Source organism: Eupeodes corollae, chromosome X (genome assembly GCF_945859685.1).
Source record: "Eupeodes corollae chromosome X, idEupCoro1.1, whole genome shotgun sequence".
Lineage (NCBI taxonomy): Eukaryota > Metazoa > Arthropoda > Insecta > Diptera > Syrphidae > Eupeodes > Eupeodes corollae.
The window spans coordinates 6,447,388-6,465,975 of NC_079150.1; the positions used below are offsets into that span (position 1 = coordinate 6,447,388).

General features: G+C 32.6%; 1 long non-coding RNA gene and 1 pseudogene across 1 annotated transcript; one reads left to right on the plus strand and one right to left on the minus strand.

Annotated features, from left to right (window-relative positions):
* Positions 1–7,256: 7,256 nt before the first annotated feature.
* Positions 7,257–8,248, minus strand: LOC129953407 (uncharacterized). The gene is made up of 3 exons (XR_008782518.1): positions 7,780–8,248; positions 7,533–7,613; positions 7,257–7,382 (listed from the first exon to the last, which is right to left on the minus strand). It is a non-coding gene; the product is annotated as an uncharacterized LOC129953407 (long non-coding RNA).
* Positions 8,249–15,566: 7,318 nt separating this feature from the next.
* On the plus strand, positions 15,567–17,439 carry LOC129953229 (uncharacterized; annotated as a pseudogene).
* The last annotated feature ends 1,149 nt before the right edge of the window (positions 17,440–18,588 follow it).

The window sequence follows — 18,588 nt, forward strand, 5'->3', positions numbered from 1 at the left end:
ATCATCATCATCATCATCATCATCATCATCATCATCATCATCATCATCATCATCATCATCATCATCATCATCATCATCATCATCATCATCATCATCATCATCATCATCATCATCATCATCATCATCATCATCATCATCATCATCATCATCATCATCATCATCATCATCATCATCATCATCATCATCATCATCATCATCATCATCATCATCATCATCATCATCATCATCATCATCATCATCATCATCATCATCATCATCATCATCATCATCATCATCATCATCATCATCATCATCATCATCATCATCATCATCATCATCATCATCATCATCATCATCATCATCATCATCATCATCATCATCATCATCATCATCATCATCATCATCATCATCATCATCATCATCATCATCATCATCATCATCATCATCATCATCATCATCATCATCATCATCATCATCATCATCATCATCATCATCATCATCATCATCATCATCATCATCATCATCATCATCATCATCATCATCATCATCATCATCATCATCATCATCATCATCATCATCATCATCATCATCATCATCATCATCATCATCATCATCATCATCATCATCATCATCATCATCATCATCATCATCATCATCATCATCATCATCATCATCATCATCATCATCATCATCATCATCATCATCATCATCATCATCATCATCATCATCATCATCATCATCATCATCATCATCATCATCATCATCATCATCATCATCATCATCATCATCATCATCATCATCATCATCATCATCATCATCATCATCATCATCATCATCATCATCATCATCATCATCATCATCATCATCATCATCATCATCATCATCATCATCATCATCATCATCATCATCATCATCATCATCATCATCATCATCATCATCATCATCATCATCATCATCATCATCATCATCATCATCATCATCATCATCATCATCATCATCATCATCATCATCATCATCATCATCATCATCATCATCATCATCATCATCATCATCATCATCATCATCATCATCATCATCATCATCATCATCATCATCATCATCATCATCATCATCATCATCATCATCATCATCATCATCATCATCATCATCATCATCATCATCATCATCATCATCATCATCATCATCATCATCATCATCATCATCATCATCATCATCATCATCATCATCATCATCATCATCATCATCATCATCATCATCATCATCATCATCATCATCATCATCATCATCATCATCATCATCATCATCATCATCATCATCATCATCATCATCATCATCATCATCATCATCATCATCATCATCATCATCATCATCATCATCATCATCATCATCATCATCATCATCATCATCATCATCATCATCATCATCATCATCATCATCATCATCATCATCATCATCATCATCATCATCATCATCATCATCATCATCATCATCATCATCATCATCATCATCATCATCATCATCATCATCATCATCATCATCATCATCATCATCATCATCATCATCATCATCATCATCATCATCATCATCATCATCATCATCATCATCATCATCATCATCATCATCATCATCATCATCATCATCATCATCATCATCATCATCATCATCATCATCATCATCATCATCATCATCATCATCATCATCATCATCATCATCATCATCTCATCATCATCATCATCATCATCATCATCATCATCATCATCATCATCATCATCATCATCATCATCATCATCATCATCATCATCATCATCATCATCATCATCATCATCATCATCATCATCATCATCATCATCATCATCATCATCATCATCATCATCATCATCATCATCATCATCATCATCATCATCATCATCATCATCATCATCATCATCATCATCATCATCATCATCATCATCATCATCATCATCATCATCATCATCATCATCATCATCATCATCATCATCATCATCATCATCATCATCATCATCATCATCATCATCATCATCATCATCATCATCATCATCATCATCATCATCATCATCATCATCATCATCATCATCATCATCATCATCATCATCATCATCATCATCATCATCATCATCATCATCATCATCATCATCATCATCATCATCATCATCATCATCATCATCATCATCATCATCATCATCATCATCATCATCATCATCATCATCATCATCATCATCATCATCATCATCATCATCATCATCATCATCATCATCATCATCATCATCATCATCATCATCATCATCATCATCATCATCATCATCATCATCATCATCATCATCATCATCATCATCATCATCATCATCATCATCATCATCATCATCATCATCATCATCATCATCATCATCATCATCATCATCATCATCATCATCATCATCATCATCATCATCATCATCATCATCATCATCATCATCATCATCATCATCATCATCATCATCATCATCATCATCATCATCATCATCATCATCATCATCATCATCATCATCATCATCATCATCATCATCATCATCATCATCATCATCATCATCATCATCATCATCATCATCATCATCATCATCATCATCATCATCATCATCATCATCATCATCATCATCATCATCATCATCATCATCATCATCATCATCATCATCATCATCATCATCATCATCATCATCATCATCATCATCATCATCATCATCATCATCATCATCATCATCATCATCATCATCATCATCATCATCATCATCATCATCATCATCATCATCATCATCATCATCATCATCATCATCATCATCATCATCATCATCATCATCATCATCATCATCATCATCATCATCATCATCATCATCATCATCATCATCATCATCATCATCATCATCATCATCATCATCATCATCATCATCATCATCATCATCATCATCATCATCATCATCATCATCATCATCATCATCATCATCATCATCATCATCATCATCATCATCATCATCATCATCATCATCATCATCATCATCATCATCATCATCATCATCATCATCATCATCATCATCATCATCATCATCATCATCATCATCATCATCATCATCATCATCATCATCATCATCATCATCATCATCATCATCATCATCATCATCATCATCATCATCATCATCATCATCATCATCATCATCATCATCATCATCATCATCATCATCATCATCATCATCATCATCATCATCATCATCATCATCATCATCATCATCATCATCATCATCATCATCATCATCATCATCATCATCATCATCATCATCATCATCATCATCATCATCATCATCATCATCATCATCATCATCATCATCATCATCATCATCATCATCATCATCATCATCATCATCATCATCATCATCATCATCATCATCATCATCATCATCATCATCATCATCATCATCATCATCATCATCATCATCATCATCATCATCATCATCATCATCATCATCATCATCATCATCATCATCATCATCATCATCATCATCATCATCATCATCATCATCATCATCATCATCATCATCATCATCATCATCATCATCATCATCATCATCATCATCATCATCATCATCATCATCATCATCATCATCATCATCATCATCATCATCATCATCATCATCATCATCATCATCATCATCATCATCATCATCATCATCATCATCATCATCATCATCATCATCATCATCATCATCATCATCATCATCATCATCATCATCATCATCAATATTCAATTTTTTTTAATATTCGATATATCAAAATTCGATCAATATTTTTCATCGAAAATCAATTGGTAGTACTACCCTTGGCATGATGGTTAGTGCGATGGACTGTCATGCGAGAGGTCTTGGGTTCGATACCTGCTTATGCCATCTAAAGTTTTTTTCACGGGTACTGCCTCTTACGATGAATTGACAAATTATCCAAGAATAATTCTTGTCATAAAAAGTGTTTTCTCAAAAATGTGCCGTTCGGATTCGGCTTAAACCTGTACTCGCACACAGGAATGGTTGAGAGTTGTCAGTCACTAGGCCCAGTTGTCGAACGGACTGTTGCGCCACCCAATTTGTATTTTTTTTATTGAAAACTTATATTAATAATTTTTCAACTGTTTTTTAACTGTGCCTGAACACAGAATAGCTAAGGGGGTACATTTCATGCAGAAATGTAAGAAATTGTGTTGAAACGCAGCTGTTTTCCAAAAATAATATATTTCTATAAATGCGAACAATGCTTCAAAAATATAGATGCCAAAAGCTAGACAAAATTAATCTTTTGCCGTAAGAAAATAAAACAGAATTTATTGTGAAATGTCTGTCTTTATCTTCTGATCAAAGACGACATTTCGATGATAGAGAAGTCGAAAAAAAGTCCCCGATTTCACCCGATCGACCTTTGGATCTTTCCTTCAATTTATCCCATAGAGCTCTTATCAAGCTAACTTCAGAAAATTCTTATAATAACCTTTCTCTGCGAAATAAGAAGCACCCTAGTGCAGTCATTTATGACCACTTCAATTTACCTTAGCAATCAAAGATGTACCCCTAGTGTACGATACAGTAACATCTTAATCCATGCAAACGATATGAAAATCTTTATAAGCATAAAATCAATAAGCGATTTAATTCAAGAGGATAACAACAGTTTTGTACTTTGAAGCAAGAAGAATAACATTCTCTAAAAAACGTGCTCCTAGTTCGGCTAATTATAAAATATCGCAGATCTTCGAAAGTAAAGCCAACTATTTTTTAGAATTAATAAACGTAAGTCTTAAAAATTTCAGCAAGCTCGGTCCCTAGCTAGATGTCTCCAGTTTCGCGCTTCAAGTTGGGTGAGGTCACTTGCCACCTGTGTGCGCCATCTGATTCCCGTTCTTCCTCTACTGCACTGTCCCGTGGGTGTGGATTCGAAGACTTTCCGGGCCGGAGTAATCGTGTTCATGCGCTCCACGTTACCCAGCCATCTTAGTCGTTGCACTTTTACCCTCTTGGCTAAGTTTATGCCACTGTAAAGCCCGCACAGGTCGTCGTTCCATCTTCTCCTGCACTCCGCTTCTATGCATCAAGGTCGTATCCAGACTCTTAATCAGATGAGTTGATGAGTTTTTATTCACTGCTTAAAAATGTTCTTTAAAGTTTTGTAAAGGAGGCTAGCAAAATTATAATAACTATGGTCTAAGTATTTAATTTGGATGACTCCCTACCTATGAAAGCATTCCAAGATTCCAACAGTTTTCTAAATATGATATATTTAAGAGCCAGAACACAAAAGTTTAATGGGTTTTTGTTGCATTTCACGCAGCAATGTAATAATTGTTTGAAACGTACCTTTTTTCGAAAATACAAAAAAATAAAATATACTTTTCTTGTTTCCATTTCTATTGATGCGAAGAACGCTACAAAAATTCAACAGAGACGATCTGATATGAAGAACTGTCAGTCCAGTTGTAAGTCCTTTCTTGATTGTTGGCTTTCGTCGTCTATGTTGAATAGATCATCTTGCCTGACAGATGAATTCGGTTCGTCGTCGCCGTTATACAGTAGCATTGACTGCGATTCCACTATGATGTTTCCACTTTCGTCTTTGCAGCCTTCAGTTCTAGGTTTATGGACCCGTGAATTCCGTTTCATCTGCTCATAAAACGTTCAAACTTCATTTCTGCATTAAAACTATCTTTGACCGCACGCTTCTCATGCGCTCTCTTTTTCCTTCTAAGAAGTCGGTGTTCCTCTCGCCCCTTCTGCTAATAAGCAGCTCTCGTCTTTTTATGCAGCGCCGCTTTGCTGCATTTACCTACCGCCATTCCTCATCAAACTAGGGGTTCCTTGTTGGTGGCTGCTTGAAACCCAGCATGTCAGAGGCGGTTTCTCTGATTGAATCTTGGCAATGTTGCCACTGGTTTTCGATACATTGTGTTGGAGGCAGATAACTTCGAGAGAGGTTACTTTGAACTTGGTCGGAGAAGGATTTGGCGTTCTCCTGCGATTGTAGCCGTTCGATGTTGTGGAAAACGCGTACTGGCTACCATGGCATTTCACCCCACAGCATAATCTATGAGCCTGAATCCGTTGTCGAAAGTGTTGTCAAGCAGGCAGTTTTTCCCGATTATTCCACCAAAGATGTCTTCCATTCCTAGCTTGGCATTAAAATAGCCCAGGAATGTTGTAATATCGTAGCTAAGACTCTGCTCATATGTTTTGCTAAAAGCTCGAAGAACATATCTTTGGTGTTGTCATCCTTCTCTTCATTGGGAGCGTCCGCGCATATCAGGCTCATGTTGTCGAATTTAGCCTTGATGATGCGGATAGTCATGAGGCCCTCGTTAATGCACATATAGCTCAAGACTTGTTGCCTAAGTCTGATTCCATTGACAAAGCTGCATCGAAATAAGCGCTGTTGGTTTTCTCGGTAGCAGTCACCATAGTAAATATCGCTGCTTTTCATCCTCTTTTTGCCCGGCGCATCCTATCGTATTTCCTAGGTAACGGTGATGTCTGCTTTACAGCAGTGTAGGGCCTTCGCCGATTCTCCGGCTGCACGTGGTCTGTTAAGGGATCTAACATTCCTTGTACATATTCGAATGTGCATAATTCGTTTGCATGGGTTGTCAACAGTAAATCCGTTCGTATCCGAGGTGCTTTGCAACTGAGTTTTCTTTGTGTGGTCAGGAAGTCAACATGACTCACGGTCTGAAGGACCAGGTCCAAGGCCTGGGCTCCGAATAAGTCGTAAAAGCCCTATAAGGTGTTCACCAAGTAGTTCAACCTTACTGGAACTGTAGACGCCGAACGTTGATTCCATCTCGGGAAATCGTCCGCTGCCGTCTGGATAAGGAGAGGTGCCTTAGTGGAAACACCTCTCCTCCCCTATCTCGTTTGCACCCGCCCCCAACAACTTCCCGCTGGGGTTGGAACCCAATCTAGAGTTCAGGTACTAGACACCCGATGTTCACCACGGGGTGGTGAAAGTAGGGGTTGATAGACAGAAGTATGGGTTCTGAGAAAAACCTGCGGACGCTTGTGTCCTCTTGAATGCACATGTCTACCATTTGAACATCAACATGAACTATTACCTGGTGTAATTAAGTAATTAATGCACCTGATTAAGAAATTGTGTAAGTTTAAACTACCATGGAGGCATATCTCCTAACAACAAAAAAGACCAGTGTACCACTCACTTAAATGTTGTATTAAAATACATTAATGTTGTTTCATTTTTGTTTGTATTTATTTAAGTTACATTATCCATGTTTTACAACAGAGCAAAATCCTACTTTATGTTTGGAACTAATTTTGTGATCCAAAATATAATTTTCACAACAGTCAACATTTTGTCTCTTAAAGTTTCTGAATGGGAATATATATAGTTTAATAACGAAAAGCTTAAGATTTATTTATTTTCTTAAAAAAAATAAAGCATCATTTCGTGAAATAAAAATGAATAAGCACAAAAAAAGAATAAAGAAAGCCGAAATATGCAAATATTAAATTTTTTACCACGCCCCGGCTTTCTTTGTTACTGCAACCTTCAAGAATGTACAACGACACCTCCTTTTTCCTAACGCTCACACTGTGTCTCTGAAAGGTAGGTAAACAAAAATTTGAATGTGCGCTTAGTAAAACAAAATTAGGGGTTCGCATCCAAGATTCTTTTATTATTTTTTTAAAAAGTACATTTTATAAAAGAAAAAACAAAAACTTTTTAATAAAATAATATTACATCTCGGAAATCAAACTAATAAACCTCATTTACTTAAAGCCTATCATAACTAAATAATAGGTAATGATGCAGAATTATTCGTTTTACGATGCCTTATCCTTTCAAAAGTTTCGTATTAATATCCTTTACTTATAGCTACTTAAAGCGTTAGAAGAGAATACATGTGTATGTCTTAATTTCAGTTTCAAAATGTCCAATAAATCATAACAGCAGAATAATCTCAGATGTTGTGTTACAAGTTACAACACTGGGCTGGATCCAAATAATGAATCGAACCCAACGAAACACTTACTTGCCAACTCACACAATAACAAAGTCGTCAAAACTAAAAATAAAATGAGACAGCAAATATGGGAGGGATCCCATTAGGGACAGTCCTACCTTTATAACTTTCAAAAAAGATACAGGATATAATATCTACAATAAAAGTAGACACTGAGATGAATAAGATGTTGTTCCCACAAACACACCTGTAATATAGTGTGGCACAAGAGAGGCCCATTGTCCGGTCTCAGGTCTGTAAGAATATTGTAGTTACGACCAGTTTATGGTGCAATACTTGTACAACCGTATACATACATATAGAGTCATGCTTACACACATAAATGCATACACAGTTTAGAGAGTTTACTCTCTTAAATGCCTCTTAATCGTTATCTATCTCTGTTAGTGTTAATAAAGACATCTCTAGTAAAATAAGTCTTGTCAATAAAGACAAACCATCAAAGTTGTGCCCTTTATTTAGGTACACATTTTGTTTTTATGTTTTTGTTATTCCTATTTTTTGACGAGTTCAAATTGCTTGTGTGTTTTTTGTATTTAAATGTAGCTATAGAGGTTAATAAGTTTATTTGTTTCACTCAAATTGATACATATACGTAGTCAGGCATATACGTTCAAATATACATTAGCTTACTTAATTCTCAGAAATTGTGCACAGTAAAGTTGCTCACAATACAATAAGAAATATCTGCATAGTCTCTTATAGGTATAGGTAGGTGTATCACTATCATGATTTAGGGGTATATACTTATAGGTAGGTACATTTAATAGGTTCTTTAGTTAAGTATCTATGTAAGTGACGTATTTTTCGTTATCAATAGATATGTTTCAATAGAATGGAATTTAGGAATAATGAGGAGTAGGTATACATACGTTCAACATAATCTTGTATCACGGCAAGAGACTATATCATTAGGTACTTGCCCCCTAAATCTGGTACCTACATACATATATGCTACAAATACTTTTTTACTATATAATTTTTAGTTTAGCCCTCAACCTCCTACCCCTAGGTGCTAATAATTTCAGTTAAAGAAGTTTAAGCAGGTAATTTAACTTTAATCATCTATACCTACTGATGTTAGAATTTTAGTTAGTACCTATACTAATAATATTCCACTCAATTAACAAATAATTTGTTTTCGTATCATATTAAACAATCTTCAGTTTATGTACCCATAATTTTCTATTAAAACACATAAGATGGGAAAATTGATAAGTAGCGAAATTTGATATGGTGTGCAATTGCAATACAACATCAATGGTGAAAAATTTGCTTTGAAATATTTTATTCATTATCTTACCATTTTAGGTGATCCTTAGCTCGCACATATAATATTTTCTGTATTAAAGTTGGATAAAATATAACATACATATGTACATAATAAGTACATTTGTTTTACGTATAGGTAGGTAGATTTATGTATTTTAAACATTTTGTATATATTTTTTTTTAGCATATGACAACGAGTATAAAATTCAATAAATTAAAGTATTGTAAATAAAGTTTATTTATAAATCAATTTAATATTCTTCTTCTAATACAGTGACAGCAATGAACTAGCAATCGGCCGGGCCCAAAAGTAAGTACGTTGTTAACAGAATTAATAGAAAGAAAAATGAGTAGGTATACCAACGTAATAAATAATAACACCAAAATGATACTTGGTCTTAGGAATATTTCTGTTAATTTTCTTTTCATAACATCAATTTGATGTACTGTGTTCAATAGTTCGATCCAATTGACATGCAAAGTTTTAATTAATAATATGTAATCGCAAGTTTTCGTTGATACAAACAAATTTTTTGGTCAAAAGAACCATTATTTTGTTTTATAGTTTTCTCAAGAACTATGGAACCGATCTTTATACAAAATTTTATTTCCACTTTTTTTAGTGTCTTAATAATATTTGATAATCAAAAATATAATTGTGTTTTTTTGTAGCTTTAAAAAATATACATATATTTTTTTTTTTAAAATTCGATATCTCGAAATTAAGTAATCATTTTTTTACAAAAATCGAATGTAAAGAGTATTTAAATAAATAGTAAAATATTGCATACTAAAATTATTTGTAAACTTAGATTGAAAAATTGTATTTTTACAAAATAAGGTGAAGGTCAGGATAATAAATAGGAATTATAAAACTTACGAACTGCTACAGATGACTAGAATCTACAGCGAAAAGATCACGCTTGACGTAAAAAAAGTCGAAATCGAAATAAACCAAAACACAGAACACATAGGTACAAGCTGATAACTTGACGATGGTAATGAACACGACAACAGACTTAATAACTTGTTACGTTCACGAAATCTATCATGATAATGAAAGGATAAGGATGTCAACGCTTATGCGAATATTTTTTGTACACTTTATGGAAAGAAGGTTCGAAACTATCTACCTAACTAAATCACCCCCAAATTCCATTAATAATATTCAATTTGATGATATTGAAGAGAATTCAATCTGTGTAATGAAACTTTACAATATCGTCATTCAAACAACGATACACCAGCAATGGCAGATCCAGAGGGGGGGGGGGGTCGTAGGGGTCATGAACCCCCCTCCCCCCTGGGAATTGTAGGAATTCCCTTCAATTCAAAACTAATCGTATTGAGTTAATGGATATGACCCCTATTATATTTAAGTATTTTTAATTTTGTTGCAAAAAGTACCACTTTTAACTGAGGGCTGGACCAAGAACATAATATGAATCTGACATTCAACCCTATTCCAAGAGCTTAGCACAAATTCATCAAATTTTTACCAATGGACGATGGGGGGTAATATGAGCCATAAAGCTTATGCAGTTAAGTTGTGTAAGTAAAGATTTGTTAGTAATTTAACGACATTTACTAAATTGTGGATTGTTGTCAAGAACATTGAAAATTATTATCATAAAATTTTTTTCCTAGAAAAAGAGCAAAGATTCAGGTTTGTAAGAAGAAACCTCGAATAAAGATCTTCAATTTCAATTCCATCTTATTTTTTGTATGCACATAAATAGTGAACATTGAAGTGATTTTTTCTTGCGACACATAATAACTATGTATACGATGTTAGAAAAGTTAAAAAAAAGTGGGTCCCCCATTCCATCCGTCTGTCTGTCTGTCCTGGCCCCTAAAACATAAACCACTGTGCCGATTGAAACTAAGCCGATTAGCTTAAGGCTTTTTTGTTGATATTTTAATACTAAAAATAACAGTCCCCATACAAATTTTTTGGTGAAAATTCGAAAATTCGATTTTTTCAGAAATGAATCGTTAGATTTTTTTAGAACTTTCTGTAATTTTTTTTCTCAATTCGACTTCTTTTTACAAGAAAAACATGTTTTGGTATTGCTCCAGAAGGGTACAACTGATAAAGCCGTTATATTGTTTTCAAATTTTTCCAAGAACTTTATCATATATCAATAATCTTGTCTTTCTTTATCGAAGGTCAATTTTCAGACTGGTGATGATTTTTGATGATCGAAAATGTCTGGATACCTCCATGCAGCCGGGCAATATATTACTTTCTAAATTGATTTTCTGTTGAATATAACTTTTAAGGTAGTAATCTACATTTTGAAGGGAATTTGCCTTAGATGTTCTAGAACTGAGATTTATCTATTAATATAAAAGCAATGAATCCCTTGAGAACTGAAGTGAAAAGATATTCGGAAACGTGTAATTTTTGACTGCCACACAAAAGTTTCTTCCCAGCTTATTTGTTTATCTTAGTTTGTTTTTATTTTATATTCAGAGAAATTATATACTTAAATTCACTTATTTCCATAAGTTAAAGAACCAGACATTTTTCTCTCTATAGTTTTAAAGTTTTGTTGACTCCTTTAAGCCTAGTACATACTTGTGAACCATCTCGTGAACCCATACAAATTTCAGTTTTTGGTTCACCCGTGAACTTGCTCGTGAAGCTGAGTGGAGAACAAAGTGGAGAGTTTTTGTTCACGGGCAATTCACGTGCAAAATGTACGGGAACTGTTGGTGAAGCTTTGACATTTGGTTTCCGCATTTTAAAGTTTGTGGCTGCTTGCGCGTTGTTAAAAAAAAAAAGTTAAAATGGTGTCATATGAAATAGAATACCTATTTGAAGATTCAACTGATGAAGTTGACGATGTTCACAACGTGTACTCACAAGTGTGTACCAGTGAGCAATGTCAAAAGTTCACTTTCTCCACTGGCGAACGTTCACTTCACGAGGAAGTATGTACTAGGCTTTAAGATGAAGCATCAGCTCCAATCTAAGCAGACTAGTAACGATAGACTCCCGAAAATTGATACCGAAAAAAACAACATAAAAAAAAATCTTGATATCAGATTCTTTCTCATTTTTTGGGTTTTTGAATTTTTGTTGCGTTTTTGTAATTAGAAATTCAAATTTTGAATTTGATAATGAAGAGAGTAACGTTCTTTCACTAATACATTCAAATACATTTACATGAGTTCTGAGTTCGCTTCTGCGGGAGACATACCCTTAATATAAATGGCAACAAAAAATAATATATATTTTTTGGAAGAATGCAAAGTTTCAAAACAATTTCGTGCATTTCTCCATGAAAGCAATAAAAACCCTCTAAACTATTGTGTTTTGCTCTTAAATATGGCATATTTAGAAAACTGGTAGAATATTGGTATGCTTTCATATAAAGAAAGTCTACTAAATTAAAAAGTTAGACTATACCTTCCTGCACAATAGCGTTCTAAAATAATTTAATAACTAAAGTTGTCACTTTAGCCCTTCAAATGTGTAAATTTAAGGTTAAGATGCGCATTATGTTATATAAATTTTCTTGGCCTTCTTTAAAGAACATTTTTAAGCGGTAAGTAAAAACTCGTCTATATGTTAAGTGATAAAAAATCTGGATCCGCCCTTGTATACCAATATCGTTTTTAATTTCAAATCCAGAAGATTACAGACTTATTCGACTCGGAGTTCAAGTGTGTTTTTAAAAAATTTCTTGTAATATATACACGACAAGCGGGGTGTTTTAGCGCACAAAAAGTGACTACCCCCAAAAAACTTTCGAAGAGTACCTACAAATCGGAGTAAATTAACTTAATTCGATCGTGATTTTTTCGTAAACGACACATGAAATGTGGTTTCATCTAAGCTCGTCAGTGAATAACCATCTTTAGTGCACCGAATTGATGATTTAATAAGTCCCTTAAAAAAGTAAGAAGAAGGTGTAAAAATAATCTATTTCTTCATTAGATCTCATCTTTTTTTATTGAGACTTATTTTCAATTTAGCAAAATTAAAAATTCTGTGTTTGCAATTTTATTCTTGTGTTTTAGTTCATTAACTTCGTTCACCACACGACTCTCCCTAACCAAACTTTGGTAACATTGATCTATTCCTTAAATACCTATGCACCATCATTATTGCCTTCGGTTTTGGAAAGCGATTCTCAAGTAGAAAGCTCTTTAGGATTTTCTATTATATCTACGGAAGATGTGGTAGAAGGAAACCTCTCAATACAATCAAAAGCTTCGGATTGGACAAAAAACACCAGTCGTTCTTAAAAATTCCGTGTTAATACCATAACCATATATAACATAACCCATATTTTTATATTTTCGGATTATTCCAAAGTTGCCATTTCTATTTGAGGTGTTTAAAAAGAAATAATACAGGAGCAAATAAGTACGTACCTACCTTGAGCATGCGAATACATTGACGAAAAGCAATCCAGATTTCGTAAAAAAATAGTTACATAACTTCTTTGGTAAGTGTTTCCGAGAACTTATGAAAATCCACAGACAATAATTGTATTACGTTTTTGACAATCCTCGACTTGTCGACACAGCAAATCATTCTGTTCTCTGGGAAAACCTCTCTTGTTTTGTAAGAGAAAACTTACCATTCCATATGTTCCTGAACTACACCGCGCCCGCTTTTATGCTATTTCGCAAAAAGCATCAGGTTTTCTTGAAAAGCCTTTTCAAAACCTACATCAAGTTCAGCATTCGCTATTCCTAAAATGTTTGTATATATTATTTGCCTTTTTACTGTTCCTCCGTTTAATGTGACAACCAACATGACTTTAGCAAAGCATTTGACAAAATTAAATACCGTATTCTTAAAAAAAAAATATTAATATAGCCTTAACGACAGATTTGTGTTATGGATATTTGCATATATCACAAACAGGTTTTATAGTGTTATTTGTAAGAGTGAACGTTCTAAGTGTTTTACTGTTAATTCTGGTGTACCTCAGGACAAACACCTTGCTCCGTTATTATTTTTACTATTTATTAACGATTTTTCATCTATCCTCGTTAATTTCATTTCTCTCATACTATGTATAAATATATATATACACATATTATTGTACAATTAACTCTGTTGAAGACTGTTATCTTTTACAAAAAGACCTTTAAAGTTTCTGGGAATGGTGCAATATGAATGGTTTTCAAATTTTAAATATTGACAAGTTTAAGACAATGCTATGCGATTAATTTATCAACAATTTGTAATTTGTCTAATTTGGATAGTGTTGGACTCAAAACTAACTTTAATTGGCCATTATTATGAAGAGTTAGAAGACCCTTGGTTATATTAAAGGATTTTCTCGAGCTTTCCATGATCATTATTTCCTTAAAACTCTTTATGTCTCATTCGTTAGGTGTATCAAAGCTATAATTGGTTTTCATCATTTAAACCAACCATTGGAATTTGTTGGCAGGTCGTTTATATAGCGATTATAAACAATTTTTTTCATTCTGTGGTGTCCGGTCGATATATGGGTGGTTGTAACTTAATGTCATCACCAATATATTCAAAGTCTTATTATGTTTTATTTAGATTACAATTTATTTTAAAACAATGGAAAGAACTTTTTCAGTTCTTCATTTTGAATACAAGTTATTAAAAAACGCAATTATTTCTCAAAACGTCAGTCCTTTGGCACAACCCCGAAAACCATTAAGTGACTGTCTATTAAACATTATCATTGATTTTAGAAAACTCATCAAATTAGAAATGTTATTTTTAGTTTCATACGTCAGTCCGTTGTGTGTTATTTAAATTTAAAACTCATGCGAAATATCGCTGACTCAACGTCAAATCCCACTTTGAATTTTTATGTTGATAATAAAGTTAGTTGCGGTTCGCACAATTTGACGGCCACCATAACTGGACCAGAGTTCGAGTTATGTATGTTTGTTGTCTATTCACGTGCTAAGCCAGTCAAAATGTCAGTTCTATGATATAAGTCGTTATTTTTTGTTAATCTGAAGTTTTTTTTATTTATATATATTAGACTATTATTTGTTAAAATGTAGTTTGTTAATAAGGGTATTCATGTAACGATATAATTTTCTACTTTGTAGAAAAATATAAATTTCCGCAAAGGGCTTACATGAACACCCCATTAGAAATATTTGCCGAAACGTTAAAAACAAACAGCTGTCAAAATGAACTTATAAAATTTGTTCAATTTACGTCATTCGATACTTTAAATTAAAAAGTGATTCTGTGTTTTGTTTTAATTACATTTTACAAATATTTTTACTCTTTAAGATGCCAAGAACTAGCTATAAAACAAAATTCATTCAATTGTATGAACAAATCGCTTTAAATAAATTGTTGATGTTGGAGTTATTTGTGAACGTGAAATGTACATAATTTCTGAAATTTTTAAATTAAATTTTTAATTTAAAAAAAAAATTAAATTAATTAAAAGAGAAAGAGGACGAGATAAGAGAAGACTTGATGATCCTAATGTTAATTGCTGAAAATTCCCGATATGTAGCTCCGTTTTTACAGCATTTTGTGCCTTAATCGAACATATTTTTTGGAAAATGTCTTGCCTCAGTTGGATGCAGATCAAATTTTAAAATCATCCTAGACCTAATTAAAGATGACGAGATTTTTCATGGACCAAGATCGTGTCGACAGTTCCCTGTTAGAACACAATTGACAATAGTGCTTTATCGATTGCCAAAATTGCAAGATTGTTTGGTATTGGTGACGGTGGAACAATCCAGGTAATTAAAGATCTTTCTATAATTGAAATTGAAACTTCCATATACCGGAATATGGTTAATATGGCCGTGGGCGTTTTTTAATTTGTTGAACTTGTTTCTGGATTAAAAAATTAATTTTAATAAATTATCTATAATACAATTGTTTTTCTTCTTTTTGTTTTGTTTTCTGTTGAGTGTTGACAAATAATATGAGCGCGTTATGTGTTAGATATGTCAAAATAAACGTCACAAAATGTATCTGTTTTTTTTTTTTCTACGATTTCTGCTTCAAATTTGAGAGATAAAAGTCTATATTTTGCAGAATAGTTTTCCCATACAAATTTTGACAGTTGATTTCTGCCGATAGAAAATCTACAGTTTTTAATGTTTTTGTGGGTTTTCTGTGTTTGCATGAATACCCTATATATTCGAAATTACAAAAAAAAAACACATTATATTCTCAAATTTTGTCTTTTTCGTCAGCCCTGTGTCAGGTATATTGTTATTGTTCTTCATTGTGATCATTAGTACTTTTAAGATGAATATTGTTAGATTTTGTTTATATTGTTTGTTGATTACTTAGAAATATTTAGTTAAACTATGTGAATGTAGTACAGATAAGTGAATAACGTTACGTTAAAAGTCAAAAGTCTGTTTTTAAAACTGATATAGTATTTTCTCCCAGTATTCCATTTTAATATTTATTTTAAATTGTTACTAAGTGAGTTTAATACTTTTAAAACACATGTGCCATTATTAGATCCGAAGAGACTTTTACTAAATTGTATGAAATTTCATTATAATAGTTTCAAAACTTTGTATCAGTACTATGTTACCTCGTCAGTCCCCTGGCAGCCAAATTCTCAATTTTTTTAAATATCTTACTATGTACTCAAAAAAGTGACTGGCCCGATTTGGAATAATATATTAATTAGACTAGCCATCATATGCACCCGAATTTGTATAAGTTCGATTTAATAAATATCGTAAACAAAATATCCTCAAAAGTTACACAACTTTTGTATAATCACCTATATAATTAACTTCCCATAGGAAGTTATTGTAATCGGTCCGATTTGTCGAATTGACTCTCGGTCCCTAGAGTTGAAATAAAAGATTTTTAGACAGATGTTTGTGCAAGCGAGTGTACGTACAATCGTATGCCCGTACGTTTGCGAAGTTTTTTTTTCGCAAATAGCTGAAGAACCAGTACAGCTATGAACTTCAAATAAAATTTGTTAAACAAATGAAAATATCTCACGAACCAATCACGCTAGAGACTTGAATTAAACTATAAATTATATATTATAAGGTGATACCAACAAATATATTTACGTTTTTTTTTATAAATTTATTTGTCTCGAATTTTGTACGAACAAACAATGATTTTATATCTAAAATAATTGTTTGAAATGAAGAATAAGGTTTTTGACACCTGGTTAAATTTTGAGAACACCGAACATTACTAAAAGTTGGTATAAATAGATTTTCGACTCAAATATCTTTTCAAAAATTTGAGATATTGGTTTCAAACTAATATTTCAACATTCGCTTGAATTTTGAGAAAAATCGAAGTGACAATTTTTTTTACAAAAAATAAAAACCTAAAAAAAAAACCAATAATAAAACTTGGTAAAAATATGCTTTAGAGTTAATTATATTTCCAAAAATTAAAAATGTTGACTTCAAAATTATCTTATCTCACAGAAAATATTGTTTTCGACATTCAGTTAATTATTTATGCAACAGTCAGTTTTTTCATACGAAATTAATATCTACACAAAAAGAACGCAAATGCTACCGAAATTGTTAAAAATTGGTTGTCGACTGAAAATCTTGTATAAAAGAAATAGATTTTGAAATCAAACTACATATTTCATTATATGCAAAACATTGTTGGTAATTTTTAAATTGTTTAGAATTCAACTGAAACCTCTTAGGCAAGATAAATCGACAAACGGGATGGGAAGTTTTCAGTATGGGTCGCATCCCAGCCTCTTTTTTTTTAATTTGTAATCAAACACAATCAAATATCCCTTCAAAACATTTTCCGGATAACTGGCCCCTAACAGTATGGTTGTGTTGTATGTGCACCATACTAAGCGGTTCATGTAAAAGATTTCTAACTTAGTACCTTGAAACCTTACCCTCAATATATTCAAATTACAAATCTTGCATTTCTAATTAGGCACATAATGCATCTACAATTTTGTTTTGTTGTCGGTATAGTCAATGGTAAATTTTTTCTTCACTGATCCTCTTTCTATTGAATTACCTTACTAGTCTGCATAGTTTGCGAAGGAAGTTGACAATTTGAAGCATTTTCAGGTGATCAATCTATGATGCCAACTTTTAATCTTTTAATTAATTTTAACAATATGAATTCAAATATAAATCATTTCCAATGTAAAATATCTTAACTTAAGAAAATTATTTTTTGTTCTAAATAATCAATAATGTAGATTAAATGTTAGATTTCATATTCTTTTTTAATTTTGTTATAATTTCAAGATTTTAATATTTAACAAAAGTAAAATTATAAACTTTTTAATCAATAGCTTTGGAACTTACTATCG